The sequence below is a fragment of the Kogia breviceps genome, chromosome X, assembly GCF_026419965.1.
Source record: "Kogia breviceps isolate mKogBre1 chromosome X, mKogBre1 haplotype 1, whole genome shotgun sequence".
NCBI lineage: Eukaryota > Metazoa > Chordata > Mammalia > Artiodactyla > Physeteridae > Kogia > Kogia breviceps.
Genome location: NC_081330.1, coordinates 79,043,821 through 79,066,375, shown reverse-complemented (window position 1 = coordinate 79,066,375; position 22,555 = coordinate 79,043,821). Strand labels below are relative to the sequence as shown.

Sequence of the window (22,555 nt, the reverse complement as noted above, 5' to 3'; positions counted from 1 at the left end):
CAGCGTTCAGTAGGTGTTCTTTAGGAGTTGTTCCACATGTAGATGTATTTCTGATGTATTTGTGGTGAAGAAGTTGATCTCCACGTCTTACTCCTCTGCCATATTGTAGGTCCCCCCTCTACTGTTATTGATTTGAGTCCTCTCCCTTCTTTTGTTGGTGAGTCTGGCTAAAATTTTATCAATTTTTTTTATCTTCTCAAAGAACCACCTTTTAGTTTCATTGATATTTTCTATATTTTTCTTTGTCTATTTTTCATTTATTTCTGCTCTGATCTTTATTATTTCTTGCCTTCTACTAACTTTGGGTTTTGTTTGTTCCTCTTTCTCTTGTTGCTTTAAGTGTAAGATTTGTTTGTTTACTTGAAATTTTTCTTGTTTCCTGAGGTAATATTGTATCCCTATAAACTTCTCTCTTAGAACTGCTTTTGCTGTGTCCCAAAGGTTTTGTAACATCATGTTTTTGTTGTCATTTGTCTCTTCGTATTTTTTTATTTCCTCTTCAATTTCTTCAGTGATCCATTGGTTGTTTAGTAACATATTGTTTTGCCTCCACATATTTGTGTTTTTTACACTTTATTTTCATCTAATTTATTTATAATCACATATTGCTGTGGGCCGAAAAGATGTTTGGTATGATTTCAATTTTTCTAAGTTTTTCGGGGCTTGATTTTTTACCCAAGATGTGATCTATCCTGGAGAATGTTTCATGTGCACTTGAGAAGAAAGTACATTCAGCTGCTTTTCAATGGAATGCTCCATAAATATAAATTTTGTCCATCTGGTCTAATATTTCATTTAAGGCCTGTGTTTCCTAATTGATTTTCTGTCTGGATGATGTGTCCATTGATGAAAGTGGGGTATTAAAGTTCCCCACTAATATCGTGTTACTGTCAATTTCTCCTTTTATGGCTGTTAGCATTTGCCTTATATATTGAGGTGCTCCTATGTTGAGTGTATATATATTTACAATTGTTATATCTTCTTGGATTGATCCTTTCATCATTATGTAGTACCCTTCTTTGTTTCTTGGAACAGTCTTTATTTTAAAGTCTATTTTGTGTAATATGAATATTGCTACTCCTGCTTTTTTAAATTTCCATTTTCATGGAATATTTTTCCTTATTCTCACTTTCAGTCTGTATGTGTCCCTAGATCTGAAGTTGGTCTCCTCTAGACAGCATGTATATGGGTCTTTTTTTGTATCCATTCAGCCCATCTATGTCTTTTGGTAGGAGCATTTAATCCATATACATTTAAGATAACTATTGATATGAATGTTCTTATTACCATTTTGTTAATTGTTTTGGATTTGTTTTTGAAGGTCTTTTTTTCTTCCCTTCCTCTTTTGTTCTCTTCTCTCATAATTTAATGTCTATGTTTAGTGATATGTTTTGTTGCTTTTTCTTTTTTGTGTGTGTATCTATTGTAGAGTTTTGGTTTGCAGTTCTCATGTGGTTTTGCTATAACATTCTGTATATGAACAAGATTGTTTTAAGTTGCTGATGTCTTAATTTCAAATGCATTTCCAATATCTTGCATTTGTACTCTTCTCTTCTCACGATTGCTGGTTTTGATATTATGTTGTGTGTGGATGATTTTTTACCTTTACTTTGTGTTTGCCTTTACTTCCTAATTGAGCTTCCTAATTCATAATTTTCTTGGTTTTAGTTGTGGCCTCTTCTTTTCTACCTAAAGAAGATCCTTTTAGGATTTATTGTAACTGTGGTTTAGTGGTGCTGAATTCTCTTAGATTTTGATTGTCTGTAATACTTTTGATTATTCCATTGAATCTGAATGAGATCCTTTCTTGGTAGAGTTTTCTTGGTTGTAGGTTTTTCCTTTTCATCACTTTAAATATATCATGCCACTCCCTTCTGACCTGTAGATTTTCTGTTGAAAAATCCACTGATAACCTTAGGGTTCCATTGTATATTATTTGTTATTTTCCCTTCTTGCTTTTAGTATTTTTTGTCTTTAATTTTTGTCAGTTTGATTAATATGTGTCTCAGTGTGTTCCTCCTTGTGTTTATGTTGTATGGAACTCTGCCCTTCCTGGACTTGAGTGACTCTTTTATTTCCCATGTTAGGGAAACTTACAGCTATAATCTCTTCAAATATTTCTCAGGCCCTTTCTCTCTCTCTTCTCCTTCTGGGATCCCTATAATGCAAATGGTTTAATATTGTCCTTGATGTCTCTGAGACTTCCCTCATTTCTTTTCATTCATTTTTCTTTGTTCTGTTCTGTGGCAGTGATTTCCAACATTCTGTCTTTCAGCTCACTTATTCATTCTTCTGCCTCAGTTATTCTGCTATTGATTTCTTCTGGTGTATTTTTCATTCCATTTATTGTTTTGTCCATCTCTGTTTATTCTTTAAAACTTCAAGCTCTTTATTAAACATCTCTTGTAACTGCTCAGTCTGTGCTTCCATTCTTTTTGTGAGATCTTGAATCATCTTTACTACCATTACTCTGAATTCTTTTTCAGTTAGGTTGCCTATCTACTCTTTATTTAGTTTTTCTTGTGGGTTTTTGTGTTGTTCCTCCATCTGAAACATATTTCTCTGCAGTCTCTTTTTATCTGACTTTCTGTGTTTGTGGATTCCTTTCTGCTGGCTGGAAGACTGTAGCTCCTCTTGCTTCTGGTATCTTCCCTCTGGTGGGTTAGGTTAGTCCTGAAGCTTGTGGTTGCTTCCTGATGGGAGGAAATTGTGCCTGGCCACTGGTTCGTGGAGCTGGGTCTTTTCACTCTGGTGGGCAGGGCTGTGTCAAGAGGTGTGTCTATAAGTGGTTGTGAGCTCAGTATGGCTTTAGGCACCCTGTATGCTGATGGGTGGGTCTGTGTTCTTATCTTGCTGGTGGTTTGGCCTGAGGTGTTCCAGCACTGGAGCCTGTAGGCTATTTGGTAGGGCCAGGTCTTGATGCCAAAATGGCAATCTCTGATAGGGCTCACATTGATCAATATTCTCTGGGGCTTCTGCCACTAGTGTCCTTGCCCCCACAGTGAACCACAGCTGACTCCTACCTCCCCAGAGACGCTCCAAGATCATAGGTAGGCCCACTCCTAGCTCCTATGGAGTTACTGCTTTGTGCTGGGTCTCAGTGTACATCAAACCTTGTGCATGCCCTCCAAGAATCAAGTCTGTTTCTCCCAGTCCTATGGAACTCTTGCACTTAAGACCTGCTGGCTTTCAAAGCCAAATGCTTTGGGAATTTCTCCTCCCAATACCAGACCCTGAGGCTGGCCAGGGTGACATGGGGCTCAGGACTCTCACTCTTATGGGAGAACCTGTGTGATATAATTATTTTCCAGTTTATGGGTTGCCCACCCAGAATGTATGGGATTTGATTATGTCACAAAAGCTCCCCTCCTTCTATCTTGTTGTGGCTTGCTCTTTTTCTTTGAATGTAAAATATATTTTTTGTAGCTTCCAGTTTTTTTTATTGAAGGTTGTTCAGCAGTTAGTTATGATTTTGGTGTTTTCCCAAGAGGAGGTGAGCTCAAGTCCTTCTATTCAATCTTCTTTCCTGGAATTGAGGGGCTGCTTTTAGTCTGGATGCTTGCTGCCTCCTTCCTCAGTATGTGCTGGCCATTATCTCCTGATATGGGGTGTTCAGGGAAAATGGCCCTTGCATGCTCCCAGGGTACTGGGAGTAGGGCCTGACACCTGCTCAAGCATCTCCTATAGGCAGCTTTACTCCACACTTTCTCAGGATAGCAGGGGCAAGGCCTGGCACCTGCTCACAGATTTCCTAGGGGAGAGCACTATCTACACCCTCCTGTGACAGCAGGAGCAGGGCCTGGTGCCTTCCTGCAGATTTCCTACGTGCAGACGCTATCCATGCCCTTCCAGGACAGTGGGGGCAGGGCCTGGCACCTGCTCACTGATTTCCTAGGGCTGGGCACTATCTGCCCACCCAGGACAGTAAAGCATGGCCCCTGCTTGAAGATTTCCTATAGGCAGATGCTATCCGTGCCTTCCCAGGAAAGCAGAGGCAGGGCCTAGTGCCTGCTCACAGGTCTCATAACAGTGCTGGTGCCCACCTCTGGAGCCCATGATGACTCAGTGACTTGTGCCCACCCCCAGAACTCATGTAGGTGGTGTCCTGTTGCCTGGGATTGCTTACAGGGAAAGAAGCTCTTATGGTGGTCCCACCCCTCTCCTCATGCTCTCCCCAATAATGGCACCTTACCTCTCTGGCAGGCCCAGGCTTCTGAGTACACCCTCAGTTACCACAGCCCAGTCCCCTCAGGCTGTTTCCATGCAGCCAACCCTGATCCTCTCCCTGGATCTGGTCTCTGAAGCCTGAGCTTCAGCACCCACTTGCACCAACAGATGAGTGTCTCAGTCTGGGGATCACAGGGAGGTGGTGCTGAACTTCTGTGCAGGGTACTTTCCATTTCTCCTTCCACTAACTAGTTGCTGTCCTCTCCTTCTAGGCTCCGAAGCTCCTCCTCCATCCAGTCTTGTCTCCCTACCAATGATGAGATTTCCGTGGGTGTGGGAGCCTTTTCTCCTTCACAGCTTCCTCCCTGTGGTGTAGGCACCATTCCAATTCCTTCTCTTTCTTTTTCCTTTTGTCCTACCCAGTTACATGGTAGTTTTCTTTGTTTCTTTTTTTTTTGGAAGTTTGAGGTCTTCGTTGGCATTCAATAGCTGTTCTGTGTGAATCGTTCCACTTGTAGATGTATTGTTAATATTTTTGTGGGAGAAGGTGAGCTCCATGTAATACTTCTCTACTATCTTGATCCCCCTCTCTGAGTTACTTTTATTTTTGGCTGTTATCCTTCAAATGGAGGGAGATACAAATGCATTAGTGCCAAAGAATGCTTTACATACTCATTAGCATAGTGATTAATGTTAACTGAGGGATACACAATGTGTTAAACCTCAAAAACTACAAAGTTTCCTGCAACCTAAGATAATGGAAATGCTCCTTCTTAAGTTTTTACCCACCGACTTTACTTTTAAAGTTCTAAATGGTATATTGGGAACTAAAAAATAATAGGCTGGTTTCAGCTGTGGTTCAAGAATTCTAATGAAGCTGTATGGCAATGACACTGGGACTGTGACGTTTCCCCAAAAGGGCTTTCTAGATGACCATAAGTACAAACTTTAAAAGTATTTCCAATAACACATAGGCAAGTTGAGTGGCTTAATAATTTAAATACCTGGAAAGCAGCTAAGATGTCTCATCTTAGAGAATTTTAAAACATGGTATAGGTACCATTTCTATCCTACAGAGAAACTTTTTAAAGCATGGACATAACTTTAAGGATACCAAGGAAACATCAATAGTTTTCATAAAGCTTCAATAAACACCCCAAGGCATAAGTGTTCAAAACAGCTTATTCACTAAAATGTCACTGCATTATACTTTTAGAGGGATAAGTATGCTATGCTTACAGTGAGAGGACATTTAATTTATGCCTAGGTGTCAAATTCATCTTCCATTTACACAGGATGCACCAATAACACTTAGGATAGTGAATAGTTCAAGTACTACATTTCCAACATGTCTTGCCTTTTGCTTTTTGATTACTCAGCACTGGGACTCTTCTGCCTGTAGTTTTTCAGAATATTTTGAACAAGTCTAGGACTACCCTGAATATAGACTTCAAGCAATATTGAGCACTTCTGAAAGAGCTGTCTAGATATTTTAATAATAACATTTAGAGAAGCGAATAAAGACAAAACTTGCAGTAACTGAGTTTCTTTCAAAAGAAGAAAACTAACATTGAACCTGGCATGTAAGCTAAAATGTTTTGTAATTAATATCAAAATTTGCCAGGATTGTTAATACATATTTTGGTAAGAAAAAAAAACACTATATTAGCAAGGTTAATTATTTGTGTATAATATATTGTATATTAATGAAACAGAAGAATTCACTAGTAATGGAAGAAAAACCACAGCAAGGGAAGCATCCAAAGAAGGGCAATCAAAAAGTTAGGTAAGTTTACTAGCTTTACAACACACCTTAATTATAGAACTATTTCATTTTTAAAACTACAGTTTTTTAATGTACTTCTAATAACAACCCCATCTAAGGAGCCATGGAGGCTTATGAAGAAGACCTAGCCACTAAGATTCTGTGTTTCTAGTGTAGGGGTGAATTAATGCTGCTATAAGAAGAAACTGAATCACATCAGCATCAACAAACAGCCTTTTTCTTTTACACAGTAACTCATAATTTGATGACATTATTTCTCTTCATTAGTTCGAAATTAGGCAGGAAAGGAACTACATCAGATCCAGAAACACAATGATTTGGCAAGCCACAGTCACTCAGCTCATGGATTTGTGATAATCTGCAGAAAATTTGCTTGACTCTAGTACTCCATTTTTTCACATCTGTAAAGGAGTTTGATACAACCTTTTTTTAAAAATCAACTTTAAACTGCAAACAGGCAAAGAGATCACGAACTGCTGGGGTGGGCTGTGAAGGTCTGGGGGAAAGTTGTCTTCCTCCTGTAGGGACCAATTAAGTAATACTTCCTTGGCCTTCTTTCGAAGTAGCCGCTTGTTTTCTCCTGAGGATAACTGGTTAAAATTTCCTGTCTTCTTTCCTGGCAAGACCCAGTCAGCTGTTTTAAAGTGAAACCAGGAAGTGGCCAAGCTTTTGTTTGCAAGCTCTGTCCTTGGTAAGAGACACTTCCTTGGGACATCCCTCTTTGCATGAGGGAGTAATGAGCCACTCTGACAAGGGACTGTTGTTTATGATTTACAAGGAATCAGCAATTCTAGAAGAAGCCATTGCCTTTGGTGCCTTAGCTTGTTCTGTTGCCTCTTTTCTGAATGGACAGGGCCACATATTCAGGGAATCTTTATGTTTCTCAAGTTCACGTTTTGGTTCCACAGGCATACCATTTTTTATCCTTTCCTTCTTTCTTCAGAAGCCATTTACACAGAGCTTCCTTCTCACAAGTTTCATCACACATGCACTCTGCAAATCTTATACAGGGCTCATTGGCTTTTCAGACCTCCTCTACTTTATATGGGTCTTGATGGTTCTGAACAAGCCAATCCTCAGTAATCACACAGGGAGTGGACATGGGTTTCTTGGACTTCAAGTAGTTATTCAGGCACTTCAGACTGACCAAATTTTCATTCTCCACACCTTTGGGCTATTGGTACAGGAATCACGCTTGACAAGCCAATCATACACACTATAGGACTCCTGGGAACACCTGGAACAAGAAATTAAACTTCTCAGTGGTTTCACATCTGCCATTCCCAGACTTCTCAAGCTTATGGGATTCCTGGGGAGTCACCAGCCAATCAGAAAGTTTCATCTCATCTTGATCAAGAAGCCCTAGATCTCCAACCTGTTCAATTTCAATGGATAAGAACTGTTAGAATAGCTGTTACACTTTTGGTAACTTGGTTTTTCAGAACCTTCTTGTTGCTGACTCTTGTGGAGCCAATTTTCTAAGCCCTTTAAGTTGCCCCAGACATTATTGAAGAAATTGCAGGCTCTGGCAGAAGTCTAACTATTCTCCAAGGTCTGATTTTTGGGTGATCCAGTCCTGGAGATGGGTGCTGGGTATGTAAGGAGCCTGGTGACCATTGGCAGGTTTGCTACCAAGGAGCCATTTGCTGAGAATGACAACTGTGGTGCTGGATGCTGACTTCTGTTTTGACAATGGTATATAGCCTCTTTTCTCCAGGAAGGACCCAATATTTGATGAACTTGCTTGAGCCATAAAGTGCTCAGGAATTTCAATGGTCCTGAGAGACCCAAATATGGTGATGGCCTGGCATAGGGCAGTTATGTTGGCTTCAGAGTAGGACAGTGAAATCTTTAGGTTTGAGGGTCAAACTGCCCAGTCTGTCCAGGCACACGGAGACTTGATTGGCTAGATCTTTGTTTTGGGTGCAATCCAGTTGATGAATAAGACAAGTGAACTGGCCCAGTAACCAGTTGAGCTGCTGGGCCTGCTGCTGAAGTGCCCTCTCTTTAAGCTGATAGATGAGATCTATCTTTTCATGCACTCACATCTCACAGCTTTGAGGGCATTCCAGGTGACGACTTATGCAGCTGTGAATCTAGGCTTTGACCTCTCACAAGTTATCTTTAATTTGCTGTTCAGCCCAGAGAACTCCACCAATATCAAGCTCCAAGTCCCTCTGTGCATCACAACTCAGAAGGGGTTCTCTATTACTGGAGCAACCTCTCTGGTCCTGTGAGGTACTCATTCTTCTCCCTATTCCATCGAATACGAAGTAAGGCATTTCTAGTTCAAAAGCAACAGTGACTCATGCAACTTTCCAGGTTTCCCAACACTTCCTAGAAGCACAGTTACCCTAAGAAACCTGGGTCCCATCCTCCCTGGAAGCCACAGCCTACCATTCACTCTCCACTTCAGAGCAGGCAAGGGCACCACTCAGTACACATGCACACAGCCCTGGCTGTAGGGCTCATTCTTGACCCAGCAAGGCAAGCTCACACCGTGGGCTCCTGCTGTGGTGCTGGGCTGCCAGAGGTAACTCACAGGCCATGTCCCTGCCATGCCAGCTTCCTGGCAAGCAGGAGGTTGCTTTATCCAGGACTGGAGTAAGGAAGGTCCCTGAGCCTGCAGGCTGTGCCCTGCCCCTCCCATGTATCGGGCAGTAGCCCATGGGCAGAATTAGGATACTTTTATATTTCCCTTTTGATCTCTGACCCATTGGTTCTTCAGAAGTGTCATTTAGTTTTTACATATGTGTAGATTTTCCACAATCCCCCCTGTTGATTTCTAGGTTTATATCATTGTGGTCAGAAAGGATTGTTGGTATGAGTTCCTTCTTCTTAAATTTGCTAAAACTTGTTTTGTATCCTATCACATGACCTATCCTGTAAAGTGTTCCATGTGCACTTGAAAACAGTGAATATTTTGATGCTGTTTTATGGAATAGTCTACATAGGTCTAAGTCCATTTTGTCTAAATTTATGGTTCAATTCCAACATTTCTTTGTAGATTTTCTTTTACTTATTTATTTACTTACTTATTTATTTATTTTTAACATCTTTATTGGAGTATAACTGTTTTACAATGGTGTGTTACTTTCTGCTTTACAACAAAGTGAATCAGTTATACATATACATATGTTCCCATATCTCTTCCCTCTTGCATCTCCCTCCCACCCTCCCTATCCCACCCTTCTAGGTGGTCACAAAACACCGAGCTGATCTCACTGTGCTATGTGGCTGCTTCCCACTAGCTATCTATTTTACATTTGGTAGTGTATATATGTCCATGCCACTTTCTCACTTCGTCATAGTTTGCCCTTCCCCCTCCCCATATCCTCAAGTCCATACTCTAGTAGGTCTGTGTTTTATTCCCATCCTACCCCTAGTCTCTTCATGACATTTTTTTCCCTAGATTCCATATATATGTGTTAGCATACAGTATTTGTTTTTCTCCTTCTGACTTACTTCACTCTGTATGACAGACTCCAGGTCTATCCACCTCATTACAAATAACTCAGTTTCATTTCTTTTTATGGCTGAGTAATATTCCATTGTATATATGTGCCACATCTTCTTTATCCATTCATCATTGATGGACACTTAGGTTGCTTCCATGTCCTGGCTATTGTAAATAGAGCACAATGAACATTTTGGTACATGACTCTTTTTGAATTAAGGTCTTCTCAGGGTATATGCCCAGTAGTGGGATTACGGGTTGGTATGGTAGTTCTATTTGTAGTTTTTTAAGGAACCTCTATACTGTTCTCCATAGTGGCTGTATCAATTTATATTCCCACCAGCAGTGCAAGAGTGTTCCCTTTTCTCCACACCCTCTCCAGCTTTTATTGTTTCTAGATTTTTTGATGATGGCCATTCTGACTGGTGTGAGATGATATCTCATTGTAGTTTTGATTTAGATTTTGTGAGTGGAGGTTCTATCAGTTGTTGATACTGAGTTATGAAGTCCCCAAGTATTATTGTATTGCTGTCTATTTCTCCCTTTAGATCTGTTAGTGTTTGTTTAACATAATTAGGTGTTCTGATGTTGGGTGCATATATGTTTATGATTGTTATGTCATCTTGATATATTGTCCCTTTATCATTATATCATTACCTTGTCTATTGTTACCATTTTTGGCTTAAAGTCCATTTTGTTTGATATGAATATCTACATTTTCTTTCTGTTTATACTTCCATGGAATACATACTTTTATTACAGTAAGTCCCTTATTTATGAACCTTCAAATTGTGAACTTTCAAAGATGCATTCATGTCAAATCACATAAGTTAGTTAATGTGTCTGGCATACACTGTCACATGTGTTAATTCTCTACAAGTGGTTGTGCTTTTGTGTACTTTACTGTACAGTACTGTATAGAGTATAGTAGTACAGTATCTTTATTTCAAACCCAGGATGTCTGGAAGCAAGTGTAAAAGCAGCAGTGGTGTAGCTGATACTGCTAAGGAGAACCAAACAATAATGATGGAAACAAAAGTGAAAATAATTGAGAGAGTGGAGTGAGGCAAAAGGATAGATGTCACTTGTTTTTATAACATGAATCATTCAACCATCGGCATGATTCTAAAGAACAAGGACAAGATCATGGAACATGTGATGTCTGCTGTGCCAGTGGTGTTGACAATATTATTGATGAAGTATACAAAAGTGATTGAGGAAATGGAGAAACTTCTCAGTGTGTGGATGCAGGATCAGCATCAGCATCGAGTCCTGCTCAGCTTAATGCTGATTCAAGAGAAAGCTAAAAGCCTTTATGAAGACTTGAAGAATAAACACAGTGAAGAATCAGAAGGTGCATTTTTTAATGCCAGCCATGGCTGGTTTCATTGGTTGAAGGCTAGAGCCAAACTTCACAACATAAAAGTAAATGGTGAGACAGTGAGTGCAGACATGATATCTGCCCAGGAATTTCCTAAAATGCTTCGAGAAATTATTGATGAAGGCACATATTTACCCAAGCATGTTTTTAATGCAGATGAGACAGGACTATACTGGAAGAGGATGCCAGACCAAAGTTACATCAGTAAGGAGGAAAAGTTTTTGTCAGGCTATAAAGCAGCAAAGGATAGGCTAACTCTGTTGTTTTGTGGCAATGCTTCTGGTGATATAAAGCTAAAGCCTCTCTTAGTTAATCATTCAGAAAACCCAAAAGCCCTTGAAAACATAGCCAAGGACTCTCTTCCTGTTGTGTGGAAGAGTAACCCCAAGGTCTGGGTTACACAGGCCATTTTCCAGGACTGGTTTTTCCACCACTTTATTCTGGAGGTAGAGAAATATTGCTTGGAGAAGAATGTCCCATTCAAAATTATTTTGCTGCTCGGCAATGCTCTGGGCCACCCCCCATTCACGGATGACTTTCATCCCAACATCAAAGTAGTTCATCTGACACCGAATACTACATTGCTTATCCAACCTATGGACCAGGGAATTATAGCGACTTTCAAGAAATATCATTTGCGTCACACTTTTCATCAGGCAGTAAAGGTGAGTGACGAATCAGGAACAACTTTGTCACAATTTTGGAAGGACTATGACATCTACAAGGCCATAAAAACATTGACTTTGCTTGGAGTAAGGTTACGGCTGTCACCATGAATGGGGTTTGGAAGAATCTTTGCTCACAGTTTGTTCATGATTTTCGTGGATTTGAGATGGTGGATGGGGAGTCCAAAGAGGTTTACATCAGGAGCTAGATCTGCAAGAGGACAACTTCATTGAACTCCTTGTGGTGCAGCATGAGGAGCTTACTACTGAAGACCCGATGGAATTGGAGGCCCAGAGAAAGGATGAATAGGGACAACAACAAGAAGTAACTGAAGATCCAAGTAGGTTAACGATGCAGGGAATGGCAAGGGGATTTTCTTTATTTGAGGAGGCACTGTTAGTTTCTGAGGCACAAGACCCGAAGGTAGAATGGTACACGAAGGTTGCACCAGCTGTTCAGAATACAATCCACTGCTACTGTGTCATCTATAATAAGAAAAAAAAGTTACTACCAGACATCACTGGATCATTTTTTCAAGAGGGTAGATAGAGTTGAATCCAGCAAGGAACCAGAACCTGTGCCATCAATGTCAGGCCTGAGTGAAATTGCAGCTTGCCCTCTGTCTCCTGTTGCTGACAATCCTTCAGCTCTACCATCTTCCAACTCATCTCCCTCCTCCAGTCAGTAACTATTCTTGCCTGTTCACTTGATGCCAGCCCCTGTATGCCACCTGTTGTACTGTACTACTGTGCTTTTCAAGATACTGTACTGTAAGATTAAAAATGTTTTCTTTATTTTTTGTGTTTCCTTTTTATGTATTATTGGTGTGAAAAGTATTATAAACCTATCACAATACAGTACAATATAGCTGATTGTGTTAGTTGGGTACCTAGGCTAACTTTGTTGGACTTATGAACAAATTGGACTTATGAACGCAGTCTCAGAACAGAACTCATTTGTATGTAAGGGACTTACTATACGTATGTCTTTAGAACTGAAGGGTGTCTCTTGTGGGCAGAATTTAGTTGGGTCCTGTTTTTCTTATCCATCTAGCCATTCTGTGTCTTTTTTTTTTTTTTTTTTTTGAGGCTGCTGGCACCCTGGCCTCACACTTCCAGCCTCCAGACTTGTGAGAAATAAATTTCTGTTCTACGTACAGACTAAGAATAACTAAGAATAACCAATGTTGAGAAGTCCCTGTCCTCATGGGAAAAAAAGTATTTTTCTCCAAATTCTTTTTAGGAGAAGTCAGTGCCTTGGACATAATGTTCACTTCCATTGAAGAACATCTCTTGATAAGTAGAAATAGTTTTTCAGTCAAGAACCTGATATTCTTAGTTCAATAACCTGTTTCAACACTATGTCAGATTGCAGTATGGGAAAAATTTTTACTGACATGTTAATTTTTTTTCACATTTTATGAGAATTTAAAATCACAAATCTACAGAATGTCCAATAGTCAATAGTCTTTTTTTTTAACATCTTTATTGGAGTATAACTGTATTACAATATTGTGTTAGTTTCTCCTTTACAGCAAAGTGAATCAGTTATACATATACATATGTTCCCATATCTCTTCCCTCTTACGTCACCCTCCCTCCGACCCTCCCTATCCCAACCCTCTAGGTGGTCACAAGGCACAGAGGTGATCTCCATGTGCTATGTGGCAGCTTCCAACTAGCTATCTATTTTACATTTGGTAGTGTATATATGTCCCTGCCACTCTCTCACATTGTCACATCTTGCTTTTCCCCCTCCCCATATCCTCAAGACCATGCTCTAGTAGGTCTGTGTTTTATTCCCGTCCTATCACTAATCTCTTCATGACATTTTTTTTCTTAGATTCCATATATATGTGTTAGCATACGGGATTTGTTTTTCTCCATCTGACTTACTTCACTCTGTATGACAGACTCCAGGTCTATCCACCTAATTACAAAAAACTCAGTTTCATTTCTTTTTATGGCTGAGTAATATTCCATTGTATATATGTGCCACAACTTCTTTTTCCATTCATCTGTTGATGGACACTTAGGTTGCTTCCATGTCCTGGCTATTGTAAATAGAGCTGCAATGAACATTTTGGTACATGACTCTTTTTGAATTATAGTTTTCTCAGGGTATATGCCCAGTAGTGGGATTGCAGGGTCCTATGGTAGTTCTATTTGTAATTATTTAAGGAACCTCCATCCTGTTCTCCATTGTGGCTGTATCAATTTATATTCCCACCAGCAGTGCAAGAGTGTTCCCTTTTCTCCACACCCTCTCCAGCATTTATTGTTTCTAGAGTTTTTGATGATGGCCATTCTGACCGGTGTGAGATGACATCTCATTGTAGTTTTGATTTGCATTTCTCTAAAGATTAATGATGTTGAGCACTCTTTCATGTGTTTGTTGGCAATCTCTATATCTTCTTTGGAGAAATGTCTATTTAGTTCTTCTGCCCATTTTTGGATTGGGTTGCTTGTTTTTTTGTTATGGAGCTGCCTGAGTTGCTTATAAATTTTGGAGATTAATACTTTGTCAGTTGCTTCATTTGCAAATATTTTCTCCTATTCTGAGGGTTGTCTTTTGGTCTTCTTTATGGTATCCTTTGCTGTGCAAAAGCTTTTAAGTTTCATTAGGTCCCATTTGTTTATTTTTGTTTTTATTTCCATTTCTCTAGGAGATGCGTCAAAAAGGATCTTGCTGTGATTTATATCATAGAGTGTTTTGCCTATGTTTTCCTCTAAGAGTTTGATAGTGTCTGGCCTTACATTTAGATCTTTAACCCATTTTGAGTTTATTTTTGTGTGTGGTGTTAGGGAGTGTTCTAATCTCATACCTTTACAGGTAGCTGTCCAGTTTTCCCAGCACCACTTACTGAAGAGGCTGTCTTTTCTCCGCTGTATATCCTTCCCTCCTTTATCAAAGATAAGGTGACCATATGTGTGTGGGTTTATCTCTGGGCTTTCTATCCTGTTCCATTGATCTGTAATCTGTTTTTGTGCCAGTACCATACTGTCTTGATTACTGTAGCCTTGTAGTATAGTCTGAAGTCAGGGAGCCTAATTCCTCCAGCTCCATTTTTCGTTTTCAAGATTGCTTTGGCTATTCGGGGTCTTTTGTGTTTCCATACAAATTTTGAAATGTCTTGATCTACTTCTATAAAATTTGCGAATTTGATAGGGATTGCAATGAATCTGTAGATTGCTTTGGGTAGTAGAGTCATTTTTACAATGTTGATTCTTCCAATCCAAGAACATGGTATATCTCTCCAGCTATTTGTATCATCTTTAATTTCTTTCATCAGTGTCTTATAGTTTTCTGCATACAAGTCTTTTGTCTCCTTAGGTAGGTTTATGCCTAGATATTTTATTCTTTTTGTTGCAATGGTAAATGGGAGTGTTTTCTTAATTTCACTCATATGTTTCAACATTAGTGTATAAGAATGCCAGAGATTCCTGTGCATTAATTTTGTATCCTGCTACTTTACCAAATTCATTGATTGGTTCTAGTAGTTTTCTGGTAGCATCCTTAGGATTCTCTATGTATAGTATCATGTCATCTGCAAACAGTGACAGCTTTACTTCTTCTTTTCCTATTTGGATTCCTTTTATTTCTTTTTCTTCTCTGATTGCTGTGGCTAGAACTTCCAAAACTATGTTGAATAAGAGTGGTGAGAGTGGGCAACCTTGTCTTGTTCCTGGTCTTAGTGGAAATGGTTTCAGTTTTTCACCATTGAGAACAGTGCTGTCTGTGGGTTTGTTATTTATGGCCTTTATTATGTTGAGGAAATTTCCCTCTATGCCTACTTTCTTCACAGTTTTTATCATAAATGGGTGTTGAATTTTGTCAAACGCTTTCCCTGCATCTACTGAGATGATCATATGGTTTTTCTCCTTCAGTTTGTTGATATGGTGTATCACGTTGATTGATTTGCGTATATTGAAGAATCCTTGCATTCCTGGGATAAACCCCACTTGATCATGGTGTATGATCCTTTTAATGTGCTGTTGAATTCTGTTTGCTAGTATTTTGTTGGGGGCTTTTGAATCTATGTTCATCAGTGATATTGGCCTGTAGTTTTCTTTCTTTGTGACGTCTTTGTCTGGTTTTGGTATCAGGTTGATGGTGGCCTCATAGAATGAGTTTGGGAGTGTTTCTCCCTCTGCTATCTTTTGGAAGAGTTTGAGAAGGATAGGTGTTAGCTCTTCTCTACATGTTTGATAGAATTCGCCTGTGAAGCCATCTGGTCAGGGGTTTTGTTTGTTGGAAGATTTTGAGTCACAGTTTCAATTTCAGTGCTTGTGATTGGTCTGTTCATATTTTCTATTTCTTCCTGGTTCAGTCTCAGCAGCTTGTGCATTTCTAAGAATTTGTCCATTTCTTCCAGGTTGTCCATTTTATTGGCATAGAGTTGCTTGTAGTAATCTCTAATAATCTTTTGTATTTCTGCAGTGTCAGTTGTTACATCTCATTTTTCATTTCTAATTCTATTGATTGGAGTCTTCTCCCTTTTTTTCTTTATGTGTCTGGCTAATGGTTTATCAATTTTATTTATCTTCTCAAAGAACCAGCTTTTAGTTTTATTGATCTTTGCTATTGTTTCCTTCATTTCTTTTTCATTTATTTCTAATCTGATGTTTATGATTTTTTTCCTTCTGCTAAATTTGGTGGTTTTTTGTTCTTCTTTCTCTAACTGCTTTAGGTGCAAAGTTAGGTTGTTTATTTGAGATGTTTCCTGTTTCTTAAGGTAGGATTGTATTGCTATAAACTTCCCTCTTAGAACTGCTTTTGCTGTATCCCATTGGTTTGGGGTCATCGTGTCTCCATTATCGTTTGTTTCTAAGTATTTTTTGATTTCCTCTTTGATCTCTTCAGTGATCACTTCATAATTAAGTAGTGCATTGTTTAGCCTCCATGTGTTTGTATTTTTTACAGATCTTTTCCTGTAATTGATTACTAGTCTCATAGAGTTGTGGTTGGAAAAGATAGTTGATATGATTTCAATTTTCTTAAATTTGCCAAGGCTAGATTTGTGACCCAAGATATGATCTATCCTGGAGAATGTTCCATGAGCACTTGATAAAAATGTGTATTCTGTTGTTTTTGGATGGAATGTCCTATAAATATCAATTAAGTCCATCTTGTGTAATGTATCATTTACAGCTTTTGTTTTCTTATTTATTTTCATTTTGGATGATCTGTCCATTGGTGAAAGTGGGATGTTAAAGTCCCCTACTATGATTGTGTTACTGTCGATTTCCCCCTTTATGGCTGTTAGTATTTGCCTTATGTATTGAGGTGCTCCTATGTTGGGTGCATAAATATTTACAGTTGTTATATCTTCTTCATGGATCGATCCCTTCATCATTATGTAGTGTCCTTCTTTGTCTCTTGTAATGGTTTTTATTTTAAAGTATATTTTTTCTGATATGAGAATTGCTACTCCAGCTTTCTTCTGATTTCCATTTGCATAGAATATCTTTTTCCATCCCCTCACTTTCAGTCTGTATGTGTCCCTAGGTCTGAAGTGGGTCTCTTGTAGACAGCATATATATGGGTCTTGTTTTTGTATCCATTCAGTCAGTCTGTGTCTTTAGGTCGGAACATTTAATCCATTTACATTTAAGGTAATTATTGATATGTATGTTCCTATTACCATTTACTTAATTGTTTCAGGTTGTTCTTGTAGGTCTTTTCCTTCTCTTGTGTTTCTTGCTGAGAGAAGTTCCTTTAGCATTTGTTGTAAAGCTGGTTTGGTGGTGCTGAACTCTCTCAGCTTTTGCTTGTCTGCAAAACTTTTAATTTCTCCATCAAATCTGAGTGAGATCCTTGCTGGGTAGAGTAATATTGGTTGTAGATTTTTTTCCTTCATCACTTTAAATATGTCCTGCCACTCCCTTCTGGCTTGTAGGGTTTCTGTTGTAAGATCAGATGTTAATCTTAAGGGGATTCCTTTGTGTGTTATTTGTTGCTTTTCCCTTGCTGCTTTTAATATGTTTTCTTTGTATTTAATTTTTGACAGTTTGATTATTATGTGTCTTGACGTGTTTATCCTTGGGTTTATCCTGTGTGGGACTCTCTGTGCTTCCTGTACTTTATTGACTATTTCCTTTCCCATATTAGGGAAGATTTCATCTATAATCTCTTCAAATATTTTCTCAGTCCCTTTCTTTTTCTCTTCTTCTTCTGGGACCCCTATAATTCGAATATTGGTGCATTTAATTTTGTCCCAGAGGTCTCTGAGACTGTCCTCAGTTGTTTTCATCCTTTTTTTCTTTATTCTGTTCTGCAGTAGTTATTTCCACTATTTTGTATTCCAGGTCACTTATCCGTTCTTCTGCCTCAGTTATTCTGATATTGATCCCATCTAGAGTATTTTTAATTTCATTTATTGTGTTGCTCATCGTTGCTTGCTTCCTCTTTATTTCTTCTAGGTCCTTGTTAACTGTCTCTTGCAATTTGTCTATTCTATTTCCAAGATTTTGAATCATCTTTACTATCATTATTGTGAATTCTTTTTCAGGTAGACTGCCTATTTCCTCTTCATTTGTTAGGTTTGGTGTGTTTTTGTGTTGCTCCTTCATCTGCTGTGTGTTTTTCTGTCTTTTCATTTTCCTTATCTTACTGTGTTTGGGGTCTCCTTTTTGCAGGCTTCAGGTTCATAATTCCTGTAGTTTTTGGTGGCTGTCCCCAGTGGCTAAGGTTGTTTCAGTGGGTTGAGTAGGTTTCCTGGTTGGGGGCACTAGTGCCTCTGTTCTGGTGGATGAGGCTGGATCTTGTCTTTCTGGTGGGCAGGTCCACGTCTGGTGTTGTGTTTGGGGATGTTGGTGGATTTATTATGATTTTAGGCAGCCTCTCTGCTAATGGATGGGGCTGTAGATCTGTCTTGCTCTTTGTTGAGCATAGGGTGTCCAGCACTGTTCGTTGTTGGCCCTTGAGTGAAGCTGGATCTTGGTGTTGAGATGGAGATCTCTGGGAGACTTTTGCTGTTTTGATATTGCTTAGACCTGGGAGGTCTCTTGTTGACCAGTGTCCTGAGGTTGGTTCTCCCTCCTCAGAGACACTGCCCTGAAGCCTGGCTGGAGCGCCAAGAGCCTTTAATCCACTCAGCTCAAAATAAAAGGGAGAAGAAATAGAAAGGAAAGAAAGGAAGGAAGGAGGGAGGGAGGGAAGGAAGGAAGGAAGAAAGGAAGGGAAGTAGGAAGAAAGGAAGGGAGGAAGGAAGAAAGGAAGGAAGCAAGGAAGGAAGGAAGGGAGGAAGAAAGGGAGAAAGGAAGGAAGGAGGGAAGAAAGGAAGGAAGGAGGGAATAAAGGAAGGAAGAAAGGAAGAAAGAGGGAGAAGCAAAATAAAATAGGATAAAATATAGTTATTAAAATAAAAAATAATTATTAAGAAGAAAAATTTCTATTAAAAAAACCAAAACAAAACAAAAATACGGGTCAGTCTAACCCTAGGACAAATGGTGCAAGCAAACCTATACAGAGAAAATCTCACACAGCAGCACACACATACACACTCACAAAAAAAAGGGGGAAATAATAGTATATCTTGCTCCCAAAGTCCACCTCATCAACTTGGGATATTTTGCTGTCTATTCAGGTTTTCCACAGATGCAGGGCACTTCAAGTTGATTGTGGAGCTTTAATCTGCTGCTTCTCAGGCTGTTGGGATGGATGTCCCCCTCTCCTCTTTGTTCACACAGCTCCTGCGATTCAGCTTTGGACTTGGCCCTGCCTCTGTGTATAGGTCGTCTGAGGGCATCTGCCCTTCGCTCAGACAGGACGGGGTTAAAGGAGCAGCTTATTCTGGGCCTCTGGCACAGGCCGGGGGGAGGGAGAGGCACGGATGCAGGGTGAGCCCGTGGCGGCAGAGGCCGGCGTGATGCTGCACTGGCCCCAGGCGCACCACGCGTTCTCCTGGGGAAGCTGTTCCTGGATCCCGGGACCCTGGCAGTGGCGGGCTGCATGGGCTCCCGGAAGGTGCAGTGTGGAGAGTGACCTGTGCTCACACACAGGCCTCTTGGTGGCGGCAGCAGCAACCCTAGCGTCCCACACCCGTCTCTACTGTCCGTGCCGACAGCCGTGGCTCGTGCCCATTTCTGGAGCTCCTTTATGAGGTGCCCTTAATCCCCTCTCCTCTCGCATCAGGAGACAAAGAGGCAAGAAAAAGTCTCATTCTGTGTCTTTTGATTATTAATTCAATCTGCTTACACTTAGAGTGATTTTTGATGTCAGGACTTACTTCTGCCCACTGATTGTTTTCTGGGTTTTTTTTAAATTTTCACGTTTTCCCATCTCTGCCTATCTTTTTCTTTAGTTGTAGAGTGGTGTAATTAAAAGTGGACTTGAAGGAAACATTAGTCTACAATGCTTAGCAAACTGACTTAGGCCTCTTATCTCTACCGTATATTTTGCTATTAAATGGCTTGCCACAGCAGCATCAACAGCATTTCTCTTCATATTATGCCAAATTCAGAACAGTAATGTGTATTAGAAATGAGACCCCATATTTTACTTTGCTGTTTTAGAAGGTAGCTGAATCTTCTGCCTTGGGCCTACCTCAGTGTAAGAGTTAGATAAGATTAACTCTCTGATTGGCTTTTCTATATATTTTACACTGTTGACCTCTTTTTAAAATCTTTACTTAGCTTTTGAGTAATCACTCTTATGACTCACCTACTCTCAGTATTTTTGTAGGTCTTTCTTCTCCATCCATACGTAAAAGTTGTTTTTCTCCAAAGTACTGTTCTAGACTTTATTCTTTTATCTTCACAATATGAGTGTTTTAACTCACACTCACAGTTTCCACTATAAGTTACATGCTAATAGATCCCAAATTTATATACAGGCATACCTCAGAAATACTTTGGGTTCAATTCCAGACCACCACAATAAAGCAAATATTGCAATAAAACTAGTCACATGAATTTTTTTGATTTCCCAATGCATATAAAAGTTGTTTATACAATAATGTAGTCTAAGTGTGCAATTAAATATAATTTATTGCTAAAATAATGCCAACAACCTCCTGAGCCTTCAATGAGTCAAAGTAATAATATCAAAGGTCACTGATCACAGATCACCATAAAAAATATAATAATAATAAAGAAGTTTGAAATATTGTGAGAATTACTAAAATGTGACACAAAGACATGAAGTGAGTAAATGCTGTTGGGGGAATGGTATCGATAGACTTGCTCAAAGCATGTTTGCCACAAATGCCTTGCTGCATTGTAAAAAATGCAATATCTGTGAAGTGCAATAAAGCAAAGCATAATAAAATGAGATATGCCTGTATCTTGATCAGGTCTCCTGGGTGAAGTTAATTCAGTCAACTGCAAACCTAACTTTTTAATCTAAAAATTCATTAGGTTCTTTAAATTTAGTGTATCTAAAGCTGAACTCATAATCTCTTTCAAAACTACTCATCCTCTTAAACACCTTTTCTTAGTTAATGGGATTATCACCTACCAAATTACCAAAAGGAATCAGAAATCTGGGAGTCATAACCATCACATCCATAGTTTTTCATCTCAAACTTCACATTTAACTGGTCATAAGAGCTAAGAATCTACTACTCAAGATATATATATATATATATATATATATATATATATATATATAGAGAGAGAGAGAGAGAGAGAGAGAGAGAGAGAGAGAGAGAGAGAGAGATCTCTTTTTTTAAAACTTCCCCATTGACACTTTTTTACTCCTTTAATTTAGGTTCTCTGTATTTCTTGCCTGGATGATTGCAGTAGTCATCTAATTATTCTGGATCTAAACCCTCCACAACTTTCCCATATTCTTTCGTCTTTCCTTCATACTGATTCCAGAGTGATGTATCTAAAATAAAAATCTGATTTATTCTCATGCTTCAGTGAATCATTTCCTACAGAATAAAAATTGAATTTTTTATCATAGTCATTGCTCCATCCATACCACAGTATTTATAGTTCCCCAGAATTCACCATACAGTTTCAAGCCACAATGATTTGTGAATAGTTGCCTCAGTGAGTATTAATTCATACTCTTCTATATGCTTATCTGCCTGCATGATTTTGTACCCATCCTTCAAAATCTACTTGGCATAACTTCCTTTGTGAAATCTTGACTGCCTTCAGTGAGTCTCTACTTTCAAGTACACATTTGACTTGACTTTAAAGAATATTTTGAATTTGAAGTTGGAAAAAGACAAATTTTAGAGATATCATGAATGAAGCATGGTTGAAATTAGTTCTCGTCTGCCAGAGAATATATATATATATATATAACTTAAGTCATTTAATATCTGACTCACTTTTCCTATCTGAAAAATATTAGTGTTGAATTAAATGGCCTTAAAAGGCACTTGCAATTGTACCATCATTGATTTTGTAGGTCCTGTTGGAAACGGGGAGTAGGTAACTTAAGTTGAATCTGTAGAGAACTACAAGGATCTGAAGAAGTTTCAACTTTAGTGTTTAGCTGAGTACTGGTCAGTATAAGAGAGAGAGAAAACTATGCAAGATTTTGGAAATAACTACCTAAAAAGATAGAATAATGATTGTAGTTTACATGGTTCATGGAAGTGTTAATTCTGTCACCAGCTAGAGTGGAATTCCCTGTGACATACAAGACAATCTTTAGAAAAATCAGTCATGGTGAACATTAATGACAGACTAAATGCTGCTCTTGTCCTTCCTAACAAATTAAAATTAAGACCTGAAAATATAACTCCAAGTAATGCAAAAGCATTATTGAATAAAGATGAAGACTATTTACAAAGAGTGACGTCAGCATCATGGAAGCATGAGACACTCTTTTCTCTCCCCATCAATCTACAACCAACAAAAGTGTCTCTGCCCAACACACAAGTATTCTGGGAAATTCCCCACATCTGTACATCTAAAAGTGGGTGTACTGGAACACATAGAGGAAGTGGAACCAAGGGAGATAGCAGAGATGGCACCTGTGATGGTGGACCCCTGGCTGTGATAGCTGAGCCCACAACCCTAGAGAACACAGTAGAAGCAGAGGATAGACAGAGTGGCACACACAACTCCAGCCTCCCAGCTGCAGCATCACCTGTGGCCACAGGAACTGGGCAGCAGCAGCAGTTGGGCCTGCAATC

General features: G+C 39.2%; 1 protein-coding gene and 1 pseudogene across 5 annotated transcripts in view; one reads left to right on the top strand and one right to left on the bottom strand.

Annotated features, from left to right (window-relative positions):
* ZC3H12B (zinc finger CCCH-type containing 12B) overlaps positions 1–22,555 on the top strand; it is a 689,142-nt gene that overhangs the window by 303,295 nt on the left and 363,292 nt on the right. The gene's annotated exons all lie outside the window — the stretch shown is intronic.
* LOC131748721 (nuclear receptor coactivator 4 pseudogene) lies at positions 6,349–8,199 on the bottom strand (annotated as a pseudogene).